Genomic DNA, 20,214 nt, shown 5'->3' on the forward strand with positions numbered 1-20,214 from the left:
TACCCTAGGGAGCACTTGCACTTTGACACTGATCAGCAGTGGCAAAGTGCCCAAAGCATCTATACCAGTAAAAACGACATCCAGCATAGCATCAAAAATACAGGAGGTAGAGGCAAAAAGTCAGGGGTAACCACGCCAAAAGATTCCAGGTCTAACAGCAAGGTTGCGTGGTCTACAACTCCGCAACTTTACACAACCCTTGTCACTACAATCCCTGTTGGAAAATTGCCATCTGAAGCGATTGTGGTTGGGAATATCGATTCCGAAATAGCGCCAGGACAAATTAATATTACAAGTAATTAAGAGGGCCAAAATATCAAAATGAAAGTGCACAGAGGGAAGGAAGTATTTACTATTCTTAACTCTATATCCACTTACCTTTAAGATGTTAATATCACCAAGGTGCGTATGTGTGGAGTTGGGTATTGAATAATTATAGAAACTTACCTTTTGATATTTTGACCCTCAATATTTTTTTAACAATATTCTATCCTGTTGATAATCGGGATTCGATATTCCCAGCCTACGCCATCTGAAGGGCTTGAAGAACTAGTCCAAGTACGCGGTTAAAGCCATGTTATTTTTTTTATAAGGCTAGTTCCTCATATCCTTTTGTGATTATCAGAACCCATGATGTTTTCCCAACGCTCCTGGTGCACAAGTTTATTAAAGCCACAGTCGAAGTGAGCACTCAAAAGGATGGTGGCGATTTAGGAAAACTGAGCACAAAGGTATTCCAAGTGAATTTGATTGACCAAATATGATCTAAACACTTAACGCTCCTGCAAGTTAACAGCTCTTTAAAGTTTGTTTTCAAAACATTTGAAAAAAGGATAACACGTACGGTAAGATTGGGACACTCATAATTTTGCAACTCTTCGACTACAAAGCGCTTTCATTACTTTTATCTAAATTGACTACAGAAAGAATTCATTGCAGACAGTTAACCACTCAGCAATACATTTAAATTCAATGTAAATGACATCCTTTTGAATGTCAGGGTGTTAATCCGTGTGACCTTTGATCCAGAAATCTTTGCCGAGTGATTGACTTAATTTTTTTACCGTGATTTAGTGAGCGCATGAATACAAACAGAACAGTTATTTTATTTGTATCTCCTCCTTCCTGCTCTTTTCAATCAATTTCCTCTAATCGATTACTTTTTCCTCTCTCCAGTAAGGGCGTGAATTATTCAAGGGATTGACACTGGTGGCCATCGACTTATTTGAATTATTATTCTTTCTATTCCTTGGTCACTCTTTGCTATAGTTTTTTCTACTGCATAGACTGTAGCTTGTAATACTTGCAGGCCATATCTTTGCTTACAAAACCCTAAAAAACACAGGTGTGCTTTATTCAGTTGGATAAGATGTTTTGTACAAGGGCTGAACAAATGACTATCAGTGTGAGTTTAAAATGTTTTAATAATTTAACCTCTTCATATACACTTAATAAAATCATAAAACAACCCTGTAATTTAATCTCCTTTTATTAGTATTTTCCAATCATTTCTTTGCAGAATGTAATCTATGAAAAACATTCCAATTTAACTTAGTTCTCTAATGTATAAAACACCCAGTGCTGGATGCCCACAAATTTTTCTTAGTGGGCGTGAGTTGTTTTTCATTTACTAATGAAGTACACTTAGGCCCTCATTATGAGTATCATTAATTTCTGTCTGGTGATTGCGTATCTGTTAAATACGGCAATATTTACCGGGTGTGCAATTACCGCAAAATTTGGAGTTTCATACCTTGGAAAGGGGTATAATGCACATAGTAACATGTTTTTTGTCCTGGTCGAAGGTAAAAGAAATCTTGAAATACATGCCTTTTATCCGTATGACTTCCACTAGGTGCAACCTGCCTCAATAATGTTGGAAAACACACAACTGCGCAATGTGCGCCTCCTTTATAATTGCATGTTGGTGCAAGCAGGAGTTTGCGTGTGAATCAGAATTAGAAAGAGCTCATTTCGTTCTCATAAAAGAAAGCGCTGTGAATTGGGGAGAGGATGTAGCCTTATGGTTAGAGCGGTCGACGTCGAAGCTGGGAAACCTAGTTCGAGTATCGGCAACGACGTTCAACATCCTGTGGTTCTGGGCAAATCACTCAATCTCCCGTGCCTAACAAAAATGAATGTGTCCTTATGTAACGAAACTGGTGCTATGTAAAGTGCTCTGATATCCGATATCTTTGGGTCTAGTTCCCGCTATATAAAACTCTAAAAAAGAACAAAGAAAAAGGCCCACAGTTTCATACGATGGGCCTCATTACGATGTCGGGCAGACAGCACAGTTGCTGAATCTGAACTGACTGTCCTCCAGTCAGCCGTCCCGACCGCATCATCAAGATGCTTTCTCAGATCATTTATCAGACCATTTCTCCATGGGAGCCTGTGCTGCGGCTGTAAACTGGCCATCGCACAAGCTCTCATTGAGAAATGGGTGTTTTTTTTAATCCCAGCTGGGATTAACAGGCCTCCAATCAGTGGCCCCTGGGGCCCCCATAGTCGCTTTCCGACAGGCTTTTCATGTTGGAAAGCCCAGCATGATAAGCCTGTCAAAAATCAACATCATAATCCCCACGGCGTAAACGGCGTACATAGTAGATTATAAGTGGCCTCTTACTGGCCAACGGACTCCTTGAGTCCGTCAGAAGCCAGTCGGTCTGACCGGCCGGTCTCAAATCCGACAGCCTATATCATAATAAGCCTGTCGGATTTGAAACCAGGCTTTCTGACTAACATCGTAATCAGGCCCATAATATAGAGATAGGAAGTAATTCTTCAGCATGAAGCAAATAACAGAAAGCCCCCTCAAAATCCAGTGTTTTCTCGTTTCTCTTGCAAACTGTTCATGTAAAAAGAATGATACCGCATGTCATCTTTTTATAACTTCAATTAAGATTTTAGTCATAGACGACAACGTGAATTCAATAGAACTCAATAAAATCTTAATAACAGAGAGGCTCAGAATCAAAACCAAAAGCAACATTATTTTCCAAATGTTCCTTAATACTAAAAGCAGAACGCAAAATACTAAATTCAAACTGCAAATTAAATCTAGCAATAATTTTGTTATTTTTGGGACACAACTCAACTCACAAATCGTGCTAGAGGTACAGCAGCAAATGGGTCAGATAGCAAAAAGCAAAGCACCATAAATATTACAAGATTATTGCTTTATTAGAGTGAGAAGTGAACTTTATGCCACTATGCCACATTTGATTTAGCCCTGCTCGGAAATTAATCTTAATAGACCTTTTGTTCACCATTAAATTTCCAAGAAATCTAATTTAAGAAATAGTTAAAAGTGGGTCCTATTTCAGTGGTACCTGGAAAGTTCTAGGCAACGCTTTTTCAATTGGTCACAATAATATTGTATCCTGAGACCTTTTCAAAATATCCAAATAACTGATACCTAATCTAATTAACATTCATCAGTTGTTTTGAGGGCAAAATGGTATTGTCCACAAATAGCGAAATTCTAGATGACTGCCCTTAGTTTTCAAATGCACAAAGACCTGAATTAATTCAAACAAATGCTCTAGGGATCCAAACAATAATGAAAGAGTAAAGTATAAGTCAGATGACCTTCTCTGGTCACCGAGAAAATTGAAAATCTTTTGGACAAGCGATTACTGATCCTTTGAACCTTTGCAGGTTTTTTTAGCTAACCTTTATTATGACTATATTGTTTCATCTAAGCCATATCTCTTTATTTCTTGATTCCCAAAAGATATTTGTCAGTGTCTTGCAGCATGCTAGAAGTGACTTGCCTTCTGCTTGATGTATATCAGTTATGAAAAAAATGCATTTGTTGTGCAAAGTCCCATGCAACTATAAATCCTTGCACTTTATCCCCTCCACAATCGGCAGATCCTTGCCTAATTGTCAGTAAAGCATCTCCTCTGAATTTAGGAATTCATACTCAGCAAGGAAATTGGTGGAAAAGGCTCAGGTTTCTTTGGATTCTTCCTTTCCTGGCTGAATGTGGAGATAGGTGCGTCATTCCAAGTTCAAAAATGAACATGAAGTAATGCCGAAATATACTAGTTAACAGGCCTTTACACTATTTTCGAATATCTTTGAAACATCAACAAGAAGTCCATCTATACCTGCTGCCTTGATGTCTGTAGGATTTCGATGGTAGAGACCAGAAAATTAAGCATCCTAGTCTGCACTTTTGTTACAGATGCTAGTTACTTTCCCAATTATCGCCATTGTCATCTTTCTCATGAATCTCTTGCACACGTTGATGATATTTATTCAAAAAGAACCTTGCAATGCATGCCAGTCACTGGGCTGCTGTAGCCCTCTTTTTCTAATGATCATAATATCAATGTCTGCAACCACTGGCCAGCTTCTTTGACTCCAGATGTTGCATGGCAGAAGTGAATTTGAATCCCCTGTTGGGAAAACAATGCTGCAATCTGTTACCGTGTTAGGGTCCAGAAACGCATGCAATGGGAATTTTCTTAGCCTCCCATAGTCAAAATAGGCCAGTATGTCCAGTCTAATGATGTTGAAATATTTTGGGGGATATCTATAAAAGATGTTCCTTCTCACATGCAGAAAGATGAAATGTATGTTGTTGCACACATAAGATCTTGGGCTATCTTGGGCTATCTTTTTCTCCAGCATTGTTTAAGTGATAATAATAAGGACCAGCAACAATCAATAGGGTGATAAATAGGATGCTTCAATTAATGTCAGTCACTGTCAATTGCTTGTGCTGTATCCCAGTGAAGCATTTTCTGACCACCATTCCACTCTAGATAAAGGCCTGCTGTTTGCAAATCAGTTCTTACCCTGCTCCTCATGGAAACAGTCCAACCCAGACTTGGCCCCCTCCAGAAAGGGATAGAAGCAAACTCAAGATTGGTTTCAGGCTATTGTTTCCTTGTGTGTAGGATGACACTTAAGTCATATGGCACAGTGAGGACGGACCCATGTCGGAGCTTATCCTTTGCACTAGGACATCAACTGAAGCAAACAACAATGTGATGGATGGAATGCTTAATCTCAACCACTGTTATTTGCTCAGGGCCATATTCCAGACCATCATATTTTAACCACCATGCCACTACAGACCTGAACAAATAAGCGAGTTGTTTTCATGCACATGCCTTCTTAACATTGTTTTATGAATGTGTTGTCCTTGCACTGTTCACCCCCGCAAGAAGCTCTGTTTTGTGAGCATATGGCTCCTGTAAGATGGCGCCATAATGATGATAACTCAACATGTACTGAACAATGTATCCTGCCTTGGCACACAAAATTAAACCCCTCAATGTTGTTTATTTCTGATTACAGCTTTCACCTTCACAGAGGGCTCTGCTCTTGAGAACATACAAGTTAATCTGAAATATACTGTACCACAGCAACAGGGAGAGGTAAAATAAAACGATTTGGGAAACAACATTTTTGGTGAATTTGTACTACATTAAAAATCTGATTGCATTCCTGCTTGCACATAAACTGTTGGAGTCCAGATAAAGGAAGCTTAAGCTTGTTAAAATCAAGGCCAGCCAAGGGGCATTAATACACTCTGGTGGAACTTCTAATGCAGGAGAGTTCTGCAGTAAAAGAACAGATCTTTATTTGGTTTAAATTGAGAAACTGGTGTTCGTGATGCTATCAACCTTTCTTCCTCTTGTTCCACTAGTAAAATGGCGCTCAGATGTACGTCTTTTTTAATTTTGTTTCCTAAGTACAATCAAAACAGTGTTTCTTTGTAAACTTTCGGACAGCAAGAAAGCAGACATCGTTCTTCTACTGTAAATAATTGTACAAATGCTGTCACCTAATTTCAGTGTCGTGCTTTCACCTTCTTCCTGTGCCCTGCAGTCACTCCCATGTAGGCCTGGGCCAAAATTCCGTTCCGTTCGCGGAAATTGCGATAATTTGGCATTTTCGCGTTCCACGGAAAGCGCGAAAATGTCAAAATTTCCGCATACCGCAGCTTAGCGATAATTTGTTTCTTGCTCGCGCTGTAAAATATTACATTCTCGCGTGCGCGCGATCGCCTTACCTGAATCCCCGCGTTCGCCGACAAGTTTTCCCGATCTGGTCGCGTTCTCCACGAGATGTTGGATTGTTGGTAGCCATTTGCGCTGTCTCGCGACAGTTCGCGCCCGCAGTAAAGTCATGCGTCGCGCGATCACGTCTTTCTTCTCGCGATCATACACCGCGAGACAAGTGAAAACAAGATGGCCGCGCCCGCGAGCAACCGCATGGGTAAGTTGGCGAGCCGCGACCATGCAGAAAATACCGTGAACGGGCAGGAAAAAAACTTCCGCATCTTCGCGATATTTCCGCGTGTTTGCGGAGATTTTTAACATTTTCGCGATAATTTGCGAAAGCGATTTTCGCAAATTCCGCCCACCCCTGCTCCCATGGACTTCATTTAGAGGTCACCAGGGGTCTCAGCTGCGACCTCTGGCTTGCCCTTTGCTACCCCTAACACTGCCTTTTGCGACCCCTGGCCTCAGGGGTGGAACATTCAGTCCAAAGGCAGCTAGGGCTCCACTCTTTTTTGACAATTTTTTTATTACACTAATAGTGAATAAATAAAATAACATATTTGTTAATAGAGTACAATAAGCTGGAATATACCCTTCCATGACAGCTGAGGTAAGTAAAAACATGCTTTTAAATGTATGTTGTGTGCGTGCTTGCGGATGAGAGTATGTTTATGTGTGAGAGAGTGTAATTGTGTGAATTTCTGAGTATGTGTAAGTGTGCGTGTGAGTGAAAGTGAAGGTCAAAGGGGGTGTGATGTCATTTCCGCCACCCCAGGCATTTTGGTGAATTGACGTCCATGGTCACTAAAATGCCTTCTGCACCACCATGGTCTGACGCTCTAGTCACCACGTCTTGTGCTGAACTGGCCTTTACAGTCAGTTCACCAAATGGGGCAGCCTCTGTCATTACACCTCTGTTCTAACCAGCTGCAACCCTTTCTATTCCAGCACTTTCAGTCACATAAATCCTATCAAACACACCGCAAGCACAGCCTAAAACACCCCCATTATGCTGAAAATGGGATTCACAAATTCAGCAAAGACACCCCATGAGGTGTGCAAATAATCACTTCAAAAACTATCAAAAAGCACCTCTTCTGGTCCAGCAATGGGGCTCACACCCCCACAGCACCTCGGCTAATCCAGCTGCCAGATGTGATTTACACTGACACACAAGGTCCTCGCAACGGGGGACACACTCACGCATGCATACATACTCAGCACGCATACAGCGGATCTGCATCTGGCCTGAGTGCCTCGGGCATGTAGGGCCAGAGCGGGTGGCCGCTCATTCAAGGCATTGGCACCTGCTTGATTTTTAGAAGGACTGTGAAGACTTGGCTTTTCTCCCATAGCTAAACTACCTTTGCCTCCCCTTTACTAGACAGTCAGCGCTGGGATGTCCCGTTGCTGGGGCAGCCATGCTCTTTATAAATATTTTAACATAACATAACACACACACACACACTCATTTGTTCTGCCTAAATGAGAGCCACAAGATTGTTCCTTAAATGAACCCTCCGTTTACCCTTCACTGGGCAGTGTGACTTATATTTTCAAGTGCTTTCCTGATACGCTTCTCTTGTGCTGGAGGCCACGCTATTACAGTTCCAGTAATAATGGCAAAATTAGTGTGACCTAATTTATCCTTAGTCACTGAAGTTAAAACTGTGCCTTCATATTTTAAGTAAAGTGCACACAAGAATGACCACTTCTGCAAATGGGCAGAAGGCTACCAAAATGCATATGACTCAGAAAGAGCCTTGGAAAAAAATATATTTCCTTATGATGTCCTTTCCCCTTCCTCTGCATCACAGATAACGTAGCATCTGAACTCCTATACCAGGAGTGGTTCACTGACAAAATATCACCTCTGGAAATACCGTGATACAAAAATATCATGACAAACATCGATACTTATAATGGTAAGTACAAACAGAATTGAAAAAAAATTATGTTGTCACTAATATCGTTGTTTAAAATATTGTTTTTTAAATAGATATAAATTTAAATAGTAAATATTAAATATATTAAATTATTATAACATTCAAATACATGTAATATTCATTTAAACAAATATAATAAACAAACAGATGAAAAAAGAGAAACACTTAAATATATATGTATTATTAAACTAAGCATTTTAATTTCTATTGTAATTTAATAACTTTAAATCATTTAAATATAAAATAAATAAATATATATATATAAGTGTGTGTATATATTTATATATGTATATATATATGCATACACACATGTATATATACCCAATACCATAACCATTTTAATGACAAAAGCAAACAACAAAAATTACAATTTACTAAAAGTATTTTATGCATTAAAAACAATAATTTAAAATATTATCATTTTAATTTAACAGAAATATAATGCTATAAATTGTAGCAATATAAAAAAACTATAAAAATGTACATTTAATACGTATGCGAATCCCACTACAATGTATACAATAGTAGGCAAACTGTTAGACTGAGGAGGAATATAATGTACCAGTCCCACTGAATGCAAAGCAACAGTAGGAAATCTGTTACATTACACAGGGGTAAAATGTACTATTCCCACTCTAGTTAGTGCAACAGTAGGGAAAGTGTTGGATTGTGGAGGGGTAAAATGTACTTTCCTGCTCCAGTCACTATAACAGTAGAGAACGTGTTGGATTGCAGAGGGGTAAAACTTACTATTCCCACTCCAGTCAGTGCAACAGTAGGGAAAGTGTTGGATTGTGGAGGGGTAAAATGTACTTTCCTGCTCCAGTCACTATAAACGTAGAGAAAGTGTTGGATTGCAGAGGGGTAAAACTTACTATTCCCACTCCAGTCAGTGCAACAGTAGGGAAAGTGTTGGATTGTGGAGGGGTAAAATGTACTTTCCTGCTCCAGTCACTATAACAGTAGAGAAAGTGTTGGATTGCAGAGGGGTAAAACTTACTATTCCCACTCCAGTCAGTGCAACAGTAGGGAAAGTGTTAGACTGCAGAGGGGTAATATGTACTAATACCACTCCACTCACTGCAACAATAGGGAAAGTGTGAGATTGCAGAGAGGTTATAATTTACTACCACACACTACAGCAAATGCAATAGTAGTGAAATTGTTGGATTGCGGGGAGGGTAATATTTAACATTCCCACTCCCATCAGTTTAATTGTTAAATTGTGGAGTGGTAAAATTTACTATTCCTACTCCACTCAGTGCAGCAATAGGCAAAGTGTTGAATTATGAAGGAGTAAAATGTACTATTACAACTCCTCTCAATGCAACAGTAGGGAAAGTGTTGGATTGCAGAGGGGTTAAAATGTACCATTCCCACTCCAGTCAGTGCAAAATTAAAAACAAACTAATTTACTTCAACATAATAAAATAAATTCAAAAACGTAATAAACAATTACAAATATAAATATGTAGAAAAAAGAAATATCAATATATGTGTTTATAAAAATTAAATGCACTAAATAACGTATTACAATGTCAAATACATATCATAAATTACTACACTCTGGGGCCGATTCCAATGTCAGACGAACTCAGGTCCGTCCGACATCGGGCAGGAGCCGTAAATGACCGACCTGCTGTCATCGGTTATGGCCCTGCTAGTACGATGCGACTGAACAGGGTTCGGTCGCACTTGTTTCCAACATAATGCAAGCATGCATTCCGAACGGAATGCATGCCTGCATCGTGGAAAGCAGGGGTGCAGTTCATCCTGGCACCCTGTGGGCGGCACCCCAAGGTGCCTGCCACCGGGTGCAGGGATCCACAGAGGGACACCATAGGTGCCCCCAGGCCGCCATACGGCAGCTTCACACCCATGGGGGCCCCCAAAGACAGTTTCCGACTGCCTTTTCGTGCCGGAAAAATCGGCACGAAAAGGCAGTGAAAAACTGCCATTGTACTCCCTCGGTCGCAAAGAGGTGGCCGGGGAGTACTGGGAGATTCCCTGATGGCGGATGGGCTCTCCGAGCCTGTCGTCCGCAATCCGGAAATCCATGTCCGATTCCTATCCGACCGAGCCCATCAGAATGGCTCGGTCGGAAAGGAATCCGGCTGACATGTTTTGAATCGGTCGGAAGGGCTCCAACCGTCGGTCGGAGCCCTTCCGACCGGAATCGGATTTGGCCCCTCTATATTATAATGTATAAGTTAAATACAAAATTATGGGGGTCATTATGATGGCGGTCAGTCTTTCGTCCGAACGCCATAGTTGCGAGGATCGGGACCGCCCGCCATGCATGCGGTGGTCCCGCACTCCAAATTAGGCTGCGACCGCCACCATGGCGGTCGTATTTTGCAATTTAACATTATGGCGGGTGCTGCTGACTGCAGCACCCACCACAATATTAAAAATGCATGCTGTGCATTTCACTGCACAACGTGGCAGGCACCACACAGTGCCTACCACTTAGTACAGTGAAGTACCCCCCAGTGCACAAACACCTCCACCCAACACAAGGGGGGCCCACAACAGGCCCCTGAAACCGATCCCCGCCAGCTTTTCCATGGAGGTTTCGCCGCCATGGAAAGGCTGGCTGTTGCCAGCATCGTAATTTGGTAGACGGTGCCTGCTAGTCACCACCACCATTTTACGTATGCAGACCGCTCCGCCAGGCAATCGTGACGATTGCCTGTGGTGGATCTGTGGAGGGTGGTCTTTGCGCCCACCTGCGATCCTAATCTGGCATGCGGTGAATCGTCGTTCGATGGTGGAGGGATCACCACCGCACGGCTGGCGGTGGCGGTCCTTCCGCCATTGTAATGACTCCCTATATTCTTACAAAACTAATAAATAGAACATTAATTACATTAAAAAAGCACAACATAATGAACACATGCAATAATAACTAGCATAATAAAATAAAAAAATACCTATTTTTAAATTTGTAATTACTGAATCACCTTTCTACCCTACACTTCAACTAAGTACACAACACATCTTTATTAAACTAATATGATTTACACATGTTATATAATTAAATATTAGTTAAAATATTAATTATAATTATTTATTCTTAAAGCAATTATAGTTACTTACCACCCCACCATTTCTCCATAAAAATAAAACAACCCACACCAATTATGAAATCTAAACAGTTTACAATAATATTGATAATACATTAATAAAATTTAAATAACTTCCCTCCATTTACTCCTTTAAATACAACAGCACACACCTAATATAGAATGTGAAAAAATTATTTAATTTACATATTTGACATTTATCGTTTCTATACATATTACACATTAACTTATTTATGAATTAGTATAATTAATTTCCTACACACCCTTTACACATAAAAACAAGACACACAAACAATAAGATTTAATATTTCACAATTTACTTGTCATTTAAATAATTAATATATTTAAAATTAAATTATTAACACAAATATATTTTTTAAATAAATATAATTTATTACTTTCCACCCTATATCCCTACAAAACACACTACTCACACCTAAACAGTAATTTAAAGAACAGTTCATTATACAATTAACATAATTATCAATTACATAACTAATATTAATTAAAAATGAATAATTACAAATAATTTACTTCCCAACCTATGCCCCTACAAATGACACAACACACACCTAAACTAAATTGAAAAAAAATAATATTTATACAATTACATAATTAATTATAAATTAAACAACTACCATTAATTACCAATTAATGATTAAGGAATTATAATTAATTTACTTCCCTCCATATACCCTTACAAAACACACAACCTGGACCAAAATCTTGATTAGAATAAACAAATAATTATACATTAAGATATTAAATTATCACTTACATAAATACATTTGATTACATTCAAATTAATAGTTATTTATGATTAATTTACCTCTCACCCTATACCCCTACAATACACATTACCATCACCTGAAACTTAATTGAAAAGTAATAATACAATTATCATACTTAATTGCCAAATAAACTGTTAATATTAATTAAAAAATAATTATTAATTTGTTACAATTAATTAGCCTCCCACCCTATAACCCTCCAAAACACACAACCTGCGCCTAAAACTTAATTAAAAAAAATATATATTACAATTAACATAACTAATAATCAATTAACTAAAAAATATTAATTAAATATTAATTAATTACATTTGAATCACTTTCCAGCCTACAACCCTATAAACCCCACAACAAGCTATGGTACAAAAAAAAGTATTATATCAAATTACATTTCCAAACTACTAACAATTAAATAGTGATATTTAAAAAAATATATATATATTTATAATTACACCCTAAAACATATACAATTAAAATACATACTAAAATACCTTAAAATAATTCAAAAACTATATAACTAACAACTATATTTTAGTAAACTATATTAATACTTTCAATATTTTATGAACTATATTAATGCTTTTGATATTTTCGTAAACATCGATATTACTTACCTAAAATCAATATTTTTGAAACGATATTCTTGCAAACGTTATTTCTATATCATAATATTTAAAACTCTATATTTTTGTAGGACCAAATTTCTTTTCGATATTCTGTCTGAATACAACCAGGGGTCACATCCCATGCATGCTTGTAGGTGCACAAAGGAGTGGGCTAGCCCAGCGTACTTGATTGTAGCAAACAAAACTATAGTGTTATATTATAATGAGTGGAACCAAAAATCGAGGTAAAATGTCGTAATGCATTGCTGTCAATTACACTTATGAAAATGTTACGGTAAAATGTGTAGCTTGCACTACTAAAAGTTATGTAACATTTACCAGTAAAAATACTTTCAACACCTCTTTTTTCCATTCCACTGACTTTTATTATACTTTTCAGTTAAGGCTCCCATCAGTGTCGGTTTTCTGGTTTTTTGTATGCAGATGAATGTCACACCGTGCCCCCCGTTTCCTCCTGCCTGTTAAATTCCACCTTCAACCACTTCCCTCTTACCTTCCAAAAGGTTGTCTCCCTAGCTCTTGCAGTGGGGTTGCCTCCTGAATAAATGGTTTACTTTTCCCAACTCTAGCTTTGTCCCATGCCTCATTTTCACCCTGTTCCTATACTGCTGTTAATTTTCATAGCTTTGAGTGTGAGCATTGGGCAAATAGCCTGACTGGCCCTCGCTTCTCTTCTGCCTGTCTACCTTACCACGAATCCTGAGATAAAGAGATCTGGCTGTAAAAATCGCATGTCACGCTTCCTGTCCCATAGCTGCTGTGAATGCTCTTTCGTCACCGGTGATTCAGAGGAAGGCGCCAAGGCACCAAAAGCAAATGCAATTTCCTAGGCTTTTTGGGGGTCTTACGCTTTCGGGTAGCCAGCTGCGTGTGTGCGCATGTGGTCATCTTTGTGTCCACTTTAAAATATGAAGACACAGTTTCAACTTCAGGGGTTTGTATAGATGAACTTCAGAAGTGATTGCAATAAGTCTTGCTTGCTATGGAAACCAATAAAGTCGTTTTCAGAGATGTCTGTAAACTAGGCCTGAAATGTTTCTTGAGATCTGTCATGGCATTGTAATTTGAGTGGAACTGGCGAACTACCCACACAGTCTTCTTTGGTCTCCATTAGCTCTTAGTTAGTAAGAGAGTTTCTGATGTTTATCGCTGTCTTGACAGCCTTTTCCTGATAGGCTCTCATTCCTCCAGAAAACAATTATTTGCATATTTCGAAGACAGCAAGACTTGTGGTCATTCCTAAGGTCATGATGGCTACCTTTGGGAGATTCTCTTTCTTAACAGATGGTTTATGCCAGTGTTAACTCCTGCTACACCAAGGGCCTGATTATGAGTCTGGCGTGGCGGCGGTGGGATCCAGCCACCTCTGCAACGGCGGTCCGACCGCCCAATTAGGAGTTGGGTGGTTGAACCACCCTGGACTCCGCCATTCTCTGGTGTTGTAGCAGCGATCAGAGGCCGCAATATGCTTAGCGGGACCGCCGCGGTTACGCCAAGAAGATTACGAGCAGATTACGATTTTTCTCTACTCCAGGGTTTACCTCGAGGTTCTTCCTCTGTGCATACCTTGGAGGAGAGTAAACAAAGGGGGCCTTACAGGCCCCCCTCTACCTCAACCGCATGTGGATGCACACAGAGGGGAATACGATGTGCCTCCCTGTGAGCATGCACATAGGTTGTGGTCCCATTACAGTACCTTTTTTTAAAGGCACCGCAGCCTTGAAATATGCAACACCATGGAATCGCCATGCTGCCCGTCTGCCAGACTACTTAGAAGTTGTAATCTAGTGGGTGGGCGGCGGTGACCTTTGATGGAGCGGTGGTGCGGCAGTTTCCACTGCCGTGCAACTGCACTGCCAAATGTCATAATCAGGGAATAAATCTGACTCCAAAACCCACGTCTAACCAGTGCCTAATTTGTAAAAAAAACGTCCTTTTTGGGAGCCCACTGCAGCCTGCACCACCCAAAGCAATTTCCAACGCTGCCAATGACACTACAAACACAACTACTAGCCCTCGCACTTCTTCAAGTGTGACAATTCAAACTATTCCAGAACCTCTAAGCTATAATAATGGGGTGAGCCACAGGTATTATTCTTTCGTATGTATATCAACTTATTAAACACTGTTGTTTAAACAGACAGCACCACCATGTGGTGGACTGTCACTAGAGCCAGTGCTAACAATCAAGTGACAGTGCCGAGCACCGGAAGCCACCACCTAAAATTAAGCACTTAATTTATCTTCAGAGATACACTTTGGTTGTTTTTGTTGCCCTGAGATTCTACTCAACTCATGGCTTTCATAGTTACAAACGGGTGGTGTGCTCTTCACCCTTTTAGTTCATTTAAAGCTTTATGAAAGTGACAATATTTTCATTTTATCACATCTTTTCTATTCAACTTCTTGAATATCTGTAAAAACTCTAATGTAATGTCTCCAAGCTACATGTTTAGGCACAGATCAAATCTATAACTAAAGCAGTACATTTGGGCCCTCATTATAACTGGCCCAGTAAATGGACCAGATTTTTCCCTCCCAATGGCTTACTCTTTTCAGATGTACTGGTCATTTAAGGGGTGGGGAATCCCCGGCCCATTCCAATTTGGACCCTGAGGATCCACAAACAAATGGGGAATTACAGGAGGAATCAGTCATTCTGGGACGGAATACCCAGTAATTCTTCATTTTGAGAGTAGCTTTCGCCTAGAGATTTTGGCTGCTTTTTTCAGCCGGGTTAAAGTTAAGAGAACCACTGTGTTCTTGCGGATCTCAAAATTTTGATGGGACCTGTAAGTACTGTTACCACCCACATCGGATTTAAGACGCCACTCATAAATGAGGGCATTAGTGCAGCCATAGTTGCAAATTTGTAACATTTTCAGCTGTTCAGTCTTTGTGAAGTTCTTTTTGTTATATCACGAAGTAATTATTACATTCAATATGTTTATTTATAGGAACCATTGTGCAGAAAGTCTATAAATATCAATGAGCCCAGCTGAGATCTCTCAGCAAATTGGTAAGTTTGAAAGCAATGTTATTTTCATGTGCTCCAACAAAATGTATACTGCTAAAAAAGTAAAGCTTCCTCGAAAAGTGGTGTCCACTGACTCTAAGAAGAGAAAGGATTGCCAAATGCATGCTCTGCTGAAGTAGAATCTATTGATGATGCTACATGACTTTGATATTGGATCCATCTCTCAAGAACATGAGATCAAAGGAAAAAAAGTAGCTTTCCGTGAGCAGATCTCCTGCAGCTCTGAAAAAAGATATGGAACATCTAGCTCTGGCTGAAACGATATAGCTAAATTCTCCTAATATTTCTTCCTTTGAATACTTTATTGCTAGCTTTGTTGAGTACTATGTCTTGTCAAAGATACTAAAATATGTGCAATAATATTCAGCTTCTATGGCTCTTTGACCCAGATTAACAAGCATTTCACGCAAATTTGCATCACAAAAGTGATGCAAACCTTCACGATTATTTTTTAGGGTTTTCTTTCCAGTACAAAACTTGTTTTGTGTTGGATCGTTACCTGAAAGTAGCACGAAGCAGTGCAAGCACTGCTTTGCTTTCGCCTGAGTCAAGAAGATTACCATGGGTGGTACATGGGCGTTTCCATGCAGTTCTCCATGATTTTTAGGCAAAACCCTATCTTCTAGCAATGGTAGACAAGGGTTTGCACCCATAATTATTGCTGTTTACAAAAAATAGGTATTAAAAAAGGAGAAATGCTTTTATTTCTCATAAGATTTCCCACTTTACAAATGTGCTGCACTGTGCAAATAACACAAAAGTTTTAAAGTTTATCTCTGCATAGTATTTTGTATCGGACGGTCAACCTATGCACAACAGTTATGCAGACACTTTTGTGCTATGAAGCAAACATGTTTACATGGGCTTAGTAGCCTAATTGTGCACTAGCGCTAGGGAGTGAGCAGAAAAGTGTCATATCCTTGTATTTATGGCGCTATACTGCTCTCTTCCTCCCACGCAACGCAGCGCCGCAACTATGGGTGCTATACTGCATTGTGTGAAAGGTTTGCTAATCTGGGCCTTTGATCCTTGGACATCCAAAGTTTTGCCACTATTGTGTGTAAAACTGGACACAAACTTTTGAGGGCATAGGCAAGCACTTTCATATTGATCATGTGGACTGCAGTGCACCCGTTGTTGGACTAACACTTTGAGATAGCACACATATTGTAGCCAGTAGACATGGAAACAAGGAGCAACAGCCACCATGTCTCCATGCCACAGTGTGCAGCATATAAACTAGTATGTGAAGTTCTTTAGATAGAACTAATAATTCTCGAACTTAGTTAAGTCCCACCCCACCTCAATCTGTATGGCTCACAGCCTACGGACAGATGTATGATGAACCTGCCCTGCCCAGACGAGCTAACTTATTTTAGGAATTTCTGTCAGAAAAGGAGGGCAAAGTCTGGAATGAAACCAAGCACGGGACGGTGACCATCTTTTCCATATTTTTACAGCCAACCACAGAGAGTAAAAGGTGACTGAAGGCCTCAAAAATCCTTTTTTATATTGGACTTTAGTGGCCTAAAGTAGAATTTACATATATGCTAGAGGTTTTTTTTTAAACCTGAAGCTGCACATATCTAATAGGGAAGTTGAAATCCTGGCCCATATTTCTTTTCATAATAAATGTGAAAGCCTCAATTATTTGAAGAAAAAATTGTTTAGACTCCTATGTGCAGTTTGACATGGGTTTAGACAGTGTAAGAGGTATCTGAAAGTAATTGATGAGGAATCTAGCCCTTGTTGCGGAGTAATCCTTGCACTCTCCACGAGAACACTACAACATGCAGTGTACAACATAATGCATATGTTATACTTGGCCCTTTCTGCAAGGTCATCCCCAAACATTTTGTCTTTTACCCTCCAAAATTTTTACTGGTTGCGCTTGTGTTGCCAAAAGGATTCTGCGCACTTTACCACTGCTAACTAATGCTAAAGTGCTTGTGCTCATCCCTTCAAACATGGTAGGGTTGGCTTATACCCAATTGACAAATTCAATTTGCTTGTCAGGCCCTAGTAAAGTGACACTACATGTGCCCAGACCTTGTACATTAAATGATACTATTGGACCTGCAGCACTGATTGTGCCACTCACTTAAGTAGCACTTTAAACATGTCTCAGGCCTGTGATTGCCTAGCCTGTCTGTGCAGTTGATACTGGCAATTCGACCTGGCAAAGTAAACCTTTTGTGAAGCCCAAACCTTCCTTATTAATACATATAAGTAGCAGCAGTTTGTGCAGGTAAGCGCGATGGGGCGGGGCAGGGGGGATGTCGACTGCTAACAGAATAGGAATATTCTATTTATTTAATTTTCCCTATTCCATCATCTGTCGACTTCCCACCCGCCTCACCGTGATTACCTGCATGGACCGCCACTGCATTTAAGTCACCCCTAGGGTAGGCCCTGAACAGCCCCAAGGGCAAGGTGCTATGTGCTCAAACAGTTAAAAAGTAGGACATGCACTTTAAGTTTTACATGTCCTAGTTCTGAAAAAAACCTTACATTATTTTTTACCAACGGCAAGGCCTATCTCTCCCATAGGATAACATTGGAGTTGTCTTATTGTATTTTATAAGTGCAATATGCAAATGGGAGGAGATGCCAGTTCATATTTGGTGTCTCTGGAATCACAATTCAAAATCCTAGCTTATTGTGCAGTTGAATTTTAAATTGCAATTCTGAAAATGTCACTTTTAGAAAGTTGTAATTTTCTTGCCTTAGTCATTTAGTACTTGGAATAGCTGACATTTGAGCTTTGTGTATTTTTTCTAGACAGCCACACATAATATGGGGCTTAGGTGGGCCTGGATGGGCTATCACTGGTAGGGTGGGAGGGAGGAGCTGGGTACGAGTCCACTTACACCTGAATCGGCTGTGGCCTGCATCCACACATAGGGTTGCATACCCCCTGTAGTTAGTTTGGAGCCAAGGTAGAAAATGCAGGATGCATGCGGACATCAAAGGCATGCCTCTAGACGCTTCTCTCCACTCCAAAGGTGCAACTGTGTATAAATACTGGACTTCAGACACCAACTCTTCGGAACAGTTATGGACCTGTGGATACTCTGCCTGGAAGAAAGACTGTTGTGCTGCTACAAAGACTGCCACTCTGCTAGACTGATGCTCTAATGGAACTGCTGCCCTTCTGTGCTGACTTGCCTGGGGTAATAAACTGGACCTGCAACTTCATCTTGAACCAAGGACCCCAGAACGATTTAAAGGGCTAGTCTGTTGGCATCCTGAGCTGAACCTCGGGCCACAAAAGGCTCCCCAAATAGCTCCTGGACCCCGCTGCAGCGAGTTCTTGACCCCCCTCCCCCCCCCCCAAATGGTGCCTCTTATATCCTGGAACCTTGGTGTGGTTCTCGGGCTCTTAAATAAAGCATTTGGGCTTTTCGTGAGCGCAAACGTGCCCGTTTGCACTAATAGTGTGCCGTTCACACCGGAAATCAGCGTGATCCGCTGCTAGCCCGTCACTTCTTACCGCTGCATTGACCACTGGTGGAGGACCACAAGCGTGAAGAAGCAACCGCGATGCTGTCCGTTCTCCCCACGACCCTCTCCAATGCGAATGGGACTCTTGGCACAAAAGCTGAGAAGGTAAACCTTCTGTGGGACTAATCTGGGGCTGTATTCAATTCATGCTTCATCGCTTTCGACTTGAACGTTTGGCTTTCAGCTGGTCCAGCGTGGCCAGATAGCCGCACTTGGAGTTTTATGCTTTTAGGCGCTATTTTACAGTTTATTCTTTAAAAAGTAATAACTCCAATTCTACTGATTGATTTTTTGTCGTTTTGGTCTTGTTTTATTTTTTAAATTAAGGTCTATTTTTCTAAGATCTTTTTGTGTGCCATTTTCACTGTTTTAGTGCTTGATGTTTTGCACAAATACTTTACAAATTGACTCTAAATTAAGCCTGACTGCTCCATACCAAGCTACCAGGGGGGTGAGCACATGTTAATTTGGAGTTTCCTTTTGCCTTACCCTAACAAGGATTGTGGTTGCTGCTTGACCAGGGCTCACACCCCGGTCAACCAACAACCCAATTTCTCACAGTAAAAATCAAGCAATTTTAAAATACTAAAAAAATAATGCATAATGTAAAATGCACCATTGTCACATTTATGAAGGTATCTGACTTAAAAACTGCTAATAAAAACTTCATGGCAGTAGCATAGTTAGGATGCAATGGGCTGGGGTGCAAGAAATGAAAATGGCCCCTTTGACTTCTGCATGGGTAGTAAAATATTAAAATTACCAGGGATCAAATGACCCCCTTAGGGGTCTTGGCCCCGGTTTCACTACACCTGCTACACAAATGGTACCTTAGCCTTTGCTCCAGAGGTCATAAACAAGTACAACCTTAATTTATGTATGTTGGTCATATTTGCATGTCGGATGTGATTCTGTCTGTTGGCCAAAATAACACAATGATTAGCTGTGGTTAGTTTCTCAAATTTAGAAATTTACACTTGTTGACTAGGGGGGATGATTTTCGTACATTTATTCCAAGGAAGCAGTGACTGTTGCAGCTTCCCATGAACCCTTCTTCCCTGGCCCGCCACCAAACATCCCTGCATTGAGTCGCAGGTACCGCATGGTGCCTGGAACACGGTGCAGGGATGTTTGAAAACATGCATTTTTCTGTTGCAGCTTGTGCTGCTGCCCTTTTCTGGCCGCCGCACAAGCTGCA

The 20,214-nt window shown here is 40.3% G+C and overlaps 1 protein-coding gene across 3 annotated transcripts in view; it reads right to left on the bottom strand.

Annotated features, from left to right (window-relative positions):
* Positions 1-20,214, bottom strand: part of LOC146856006 (metabotropic glutamate receptor 8) — a 2,429,629-nt gene that overhangs the window by 1,827,636 nt on the left and 581,779 nt on the right. The window lies entirely within an intron of this gene.

The sequence above is a fragment of the Triturus cristatus genome, chromosome 4_1 (genome assembly GCF_964204655.1).
Source record: "Triturus cristatus chromosome 4_1, aTriCri1.1, whole genome shotgun sequence".
NCBI lineage: Eukaryota > Metazoa > Chordata > Amphibia > Caudata > Salamandridae > Triturus > Triturus cristatus.